The following is a 6,000-nucleotide window of genomic DNA, read 5'->3' on the forward strand; positions in this document are numbered from 1 at the left end:
AGATTTATTCTGGGCAGAAAAATTGGGATTTATCTGGGAAACCAGGCAAACACCCCAGAGATAGAAAGTTTGAGTTGTTTAAAAATACAAGAGATGCAGGGCAAACAGCCTCTGGTCCCATTAGTGCCTGGTGACAAAGCTGTTTTATCTTGGAGTTACACAGCATCTGGATGTTTTCCTCTCATGCCATGGGTCAGTTTGGGAAGCCATGGATTGACTTCCTCAGTGACTCTGAGAAGCAGGAAGAAAATGAACATTTCACTTGTGATCAGGTGAGGAAATGGAGATTTCCGTGTCTTCTCTGGCAGAAAATACTGATTTCCTTTGTGTGATGGCTGTGGGTGTTAAAATCCAAATTCCCGAGCTGGGATGAGCAGGGCCTGTGGCTGTTTCCCTTTGCAAACAGGAATCACTCCCGTTCCCTCCTGCACCCCTGGCAGCTCCCTCCATCCCAGAGAACAGATGATGACAGGAATGGCTGGGCTGGAGCTGTGACCGGGGCTAATTTCCAGATACACCAGGGAAGGGCTTCCTTTGATCCTCGGGATTTACACTCCATTATCTCCTGGGAGTCAGCTGCTCCAGAGGCAAGGCCCCACCAGCTCTCTGCACTTCAAAAAGGGCTTTAAGGCAGCTGATAATTTCACTTTTAAGTTTTCTGGGCTCTCCTATTGCCAGTCTTGATCAGGCGTGTGGGGATGAGTTCTAAGATCGGTGATAAAGTTTTATTTTGCCACGTGGGTCTCTGTTCTTTACTGCCCTCTGGTTTTGTTGGGTTTGGGGGTTTTTAGGACAAAGGAATCCAGATTTTTTTTCTTGGAGCACTCTTGGCCTTTCCTTCTGTCCTCATTTCCACCACATGAAATGATCCTCTCCGCTCCTGAGGATTTCCCTCCGTGTCTGCAGGATTTTTCATTTTAATGACGAGGGAAACAAATTGTGGAGTTGTGTGTCACTCCTGGCTCTTTGCTGGGAATTAGAACAGAATGAGGGGGAAATTAAAGGAGGGAGAAGATCGTGGCCATGCCCAAATGAAGAGCCCACTGTGATTATTGTGGGCAGAAAGCAGCCAGTGTAACAGATAGAGTTGTGTAATTGTACTAATTAAGAAAGAAATCAGGGCTTTGAGAGTTTATAGAGCCTTGGGTGTTCTGGTTTCTTTAGGGGATGGTTTCAAATCCATTGGCAGAAAATACAGGGAACAGACAGAGCAGAAATGGGGGGGAAAAAACGACATAACTTGATCTAGGAAATAGTTTTACAGTGGGTTTGAAAGAGTCTGCACCCAGAAGGTAACAGTGTCTCTTTTAAAAATTATTCTTTATTAATAAATATTAATATTTAAATATTATTTTAAATATTATAAGAACCAAAATCAACACATTCATTATTTTTAAATCAATGTCAAGAATTATTCAGACTTCCCAAACTGTTCTAAAACCTGCTGAGGCTGTAAATTTGAATGTTGAGTTAATTGTAATGAACAAGAAGTTGAGTTTTGGAAGCGAAAGCTGTAGTGGGGAATGAGAGCCAGCATGCTGGAGGGCACAGCTGGGATAAAACAGGGATTTGGGAAGTGCTGGTGTTTTCTCCCTGACACCCCAGCTGCTTTCTCCAGTCCCAGCCCAGCACAAATCCAAAAATACCCGCTGGATTTTAAGGGAATAAAGAGAAAACAAAACTCTGCCAGTTCAAAACCCCTCATCCAAGAGTCTCCTCCTGCTCAGGTATTTCTGGAATGGAGGAAAAAAACCCCTTTTTTTCCCAAAGGGAGGTCCCTAAAAATCCCCCACCTCCAGAGAAGCCCATTTCTGCCATTCCTTCCTGGCCAGCCCTGAAGTCCTTCAGCCAGGAATGTTCCTCCGTGGGATTCCCAGCAGTGAATCCTTCTCTTCTCCAGGCATTTTAAAGGATGTGTGTGGGCTGAGGGATCCCAGAGCTTCTGTTTTACAGGGATCAGCTGCCAGAATGGATGTCCTGGAGGGAAAACCTGGTGACAGAACTTCCCAGTTTGCTCAGCAGGTGCCAACAGGAAGAGGGAGAAAGCAGGGATGGATCCCAGTTTTTGTTACAGTGGCACAAAATGTCCAGAGTCTGGTGATGTTGTGAGGGTGGGGAGGCCCTGGAATGGAATTCCCAGAGCAGCTGGGGCTGCCCCTGGATCCCTGGGACTGCCCAAGGCCAGGCTGGACATTGGGGCTGGGAGCAGCCTGGGACAGTGGGAGGTGTCCCTGCCCATGGCAGGGGTGGCACTGGATGGGCTTTGAGGTCCCTCCCAGCCCAGGATTTTATGATTCATGAGGCAGCCCAAAGCTGTCACTCTTGGCCTGCAGAGGATATTTTTTATGTTCCTGTTTCCTGCAACTTTTATTTTTTAGTGGGGGAAAACAGTCCCTGAATTTTGTAGCATCCTCTGACAGGAAGGATCCTAGGAAGTTCCTCCAGTGTGACAGAGCCAGTGCAGCTCCACTGAGCAGAATTTGTTCATGCCAGTAGGATCTGGATGAGAAATCCTATAAAAGACCCTGTTTTCCACTGCAGAACTTCCTGGGATTGGGAAGGACTGTGTTTCTCCACTGAAGCATCACCAGCCACTTAAAAAGTCCTCTTGGCTGTGCCAGGGGACAAATCCCAACAAAATTCCTGCTTCCACTGCCGCCATCTCAGAAAACCCAGCCTAACTCCAGGAGCTTTGGGTCTATGGACCGAAGAGAGCAATTATTTTCTTTTCCCTGGTAGTGAATATTCCCAATTATTTCATTTCCTACGGAGACATTTGGCAAGCAGCTCCCTCCCCAGCCCCTGCCAGCAGCTCTCGTTCCTAAATGAAACAAGTTCTTGGCCTGGAGGGAGCACAGCCAGCAAATTTGTCAGCGTTGGGCCAAGTGATACTTTCATTTGCCCTAATCAATGACATTTATTTCAGGCAATCCATATTCCAAGGGCATTTGTCAGGTTAATAAAGAGCCTGGGGAAAGCAGGGAATTCTCTCGAAGGAAAACAAAACCCTGGGCCATTTCTCTGGTGCATTTCTTTGTGTGTGTGGCATCACTGGTGAAATATTCTCGAAATTAACTTTCAGATCAGTGACTGGAGTCAGATTCCTCGTCCTGGTTCAGCTGCCTTTGCTTCCCTCTGGAATTTGGCAGTCCTTGGCCTGCTGACAGTTTTCCTAAGGACAAGAAGTTCTCAGCCCTGGTAATCCAAGTGCAGTGGGTTCCTAACCCAGGCTATTTCCAGACTCAGAAAAGAGGATGTGGCTGGGACATTGAGGATAAAACCTTGACCCTGCTGGAGTTAAATTCTGATTCCCACTGGTGGAATGAGGATTTCAGTGCAGGACTTTTGCTCAGGTAGAGAATCAGATCCATTGCAAACCCCAAACATCTCCAGTTTGTCTTCGAAGCCTGGTTGGCCTTGTGTGTTTTTGATGCCCAGGTACAACTTCCAGTGGTTTCACCACAAATTCCAAGTGTGGAATGGAAGGAAATTGAGGTCTGTGATGGAATTGTTTCCTTTTATGGGCACAGATTTCAATTTTGCTAAAAGCAAAAGGCCTCTGGCAAAGAGCTTTTGACGTTTCACAGGACAGGGATGACAAGGCAGGGTGGAAGGATATCAGAGAGACCACAGCGTTGATCAGTGAGCTCAGGAGACCACGTTTGTCCATACCTGGAGTCTCCCTCTGCCTTCCATTGGGACTTCCCAAAGGATGAGACAGCAGAGGGATCACAGGGATGTCAGAACTCAGCCAGGGGGTGATTCAAGGCTTTGTTATCTATAAAATTGTGTTGGCCCCAAATGTTTTGTTTTCTCTTCAATCTGCCCCCCCAGCCCAAGATTTTTATGGAGGCAGAGCTCTGGGTTGGATGGTCCCGGTTGTCCCTGTGGAGATGAATCCTGTGGGAATTTGCCAGGTTTGGGGGGGGGCTGGCAAAGGGAAAATCTTTAATTTTCCTCCTTCCCATAAAAACATCCTGCTAAAGAAATGTTCTGGATTCTGTTCAGAAGTGTTCTCAGGTGGGATTGAGGAAGGTGGTCGGAGCTCCCAGGTGGGATGAGATGAGCCAGCGTGGCTCCTGTCAGAAAGGAGAATCCTGGAATCCCAGACTGGTTTGGGTTGGGAGGGATCTTAAATCCCACTCAGCCTCACCCCTGCCATGGCAGGGACACCTTCCACTGTCCCAGGCTGCTTCCAGCCCCAATGTCCAGCCTGGCCTTGGGCACTGCCAGGGATCCAGGGGCAGCCCCAGCTGCTCTGGGCACCCTGTGCCAGGGCCTGCCCTCCCTCCCAAGGAACAATTCCTTCCCAGTATCCCATCTCAATCCCACCTCTTTCAGTTTAAATCCATTCCCCCTTTTCCTGTCACTCTCTGCCTGTGTAAAAAGTTCTGCCCCTTTTTAAATTCCCCTTCAAAGACTGGAAAGAGCCCTAATGTGTCCCTGGAACCTTCTCTTCCCCAGGGTTTTCCAGCCTGGAGAAGAGCCCAACAGCAGCCCAAGGAGGCCTCCTTTTTAAATTTCATTTTTTGGTTTTGCTGATGGCTTCCCTTGGTTCCCAGCAGGATCAGGTGGAGCCTGGGGAGGGAAAGGAATGTGTGGATAAAAGCAGGAGGGATGTGGGGTCACAGCAGCTCCAGTTGGGCTATTTCAGGCTGTCAGGGAACTGGGAATTGCTTTACCTCACTCAGGCTGTGCTTCCTCTCTCCTGGTTTAGTACAAGACAACACAGGGGTGGAGCATATCCAAGGCAGGATCCAGGTGGGATGGGATGAACCACAAAGGAATCAAGGTGGGACAGGCGCTTTTCTTCATTCGTTTCCCATGTTTGTGCAGTCACTTCCAAACCCAGGCAGAAAGCTCCTGCAAAAGGACCAAATGGATCTCACAAACCTCGACCTCATGGCTAAAATATGTCTTCCCCTGGCTCTGCTTGGCTTTGTGAATGATTTTAAACAGAATTTTATTTTCCTTGGAGGAGGAGGGAAGGGCAGAATATTAAAATAATCTTTGCTTGTGCTTTTCACAGCGGTAATGAACAGACAGAGCACGTCCTTGTGGAAGTCCTTCCCCTCGGGCTTGGGGAGCTTTGTGCTCCCTTTTCTTTCTGCCACTTCCCAACTCTTAATAATGTTAATATTTAAACTATTCAGGGGTTTGCATCACCTTCACTGATTATTATCTTTAGCGAAAATTACACCAGAGCCTGTGTTAACTAATAAATTCTCTTTATTCTGGGCCAGAAACTCCTCCCTCCAGCTGAGGACGTGATAAAGGCTCTGACATTTTACTCCTGGATTCTCCCGTAGTTTAGCAAGTGGGAAAAAAATCAGGGAATTTGCAAAGCCAGGAGGCCGCCTGGTGTCTCCGAGGGGAGTTTCCCTCCTCCTTATTTCTAATGTGGTAACTCTGTATCAGTTTAAAAAGTCTCTTTTCCCTTGGAATCCCATTTGTTTTCAACATCAATTAGGAAGGAAGGGACCATTTCATTGGAGTTGAAGGGCAGCAACCCTGAGTTGAAATTCAGGGTATTTTTTCCCTCCCCCAAAAGCCCCCAGAACAGAGGGTTAATTTTCCTTTGCCATGGGCTCGTGTCCTTTAACAGAACCCCTTTGTTTGATGTCTTTGGTAATTGTTTCATGATGCAGTGGCCCAAATCCTCTGGGATGTCCCTTTTTGTGCCCAGCAGCTTGGGAAGCCTGGGCCCGCTCCCCTGGCAGGGATTACTTTCTTTCCCCACACTCAATTCATAAGAACCAGAGAGGAAATTGGGAATTTCTGAATCTGGGGAGAGGGGGACGAGGCTGTTCCCTGGCGCTGGGGAATGGGAACATCCCGGTGCCACCTGGCGGCAGCAGATCCCGGGATTTGGGGAGATTCCTCCTCGCCTTTGAATCACTGCGGGATGAAGGGCAAGTCCAGGTGATGCCTTAAGAGGCCACCTAAAAGCAGAGACTGGACGGGAGTGAGGGAATAAGGCAGGTGTTTATCTGAAAGGCC

Source organism: Corvus kubaryi, unplaced genomic scaffold (assembly GCF_017639235.1).
Source record: "Corvus kubaryi isolate FWS band 111438036 unplaced genomic scaffold, C.kubaryi_AGA036_p1.0 37334, whole genome shotgun sequence".
NCBI classification, from domain to species: Eukaryota; Metazoa; Chordata; class Aves; order Passeriformes; family Corvidae; genus Corvus; species Corvus kubaryi.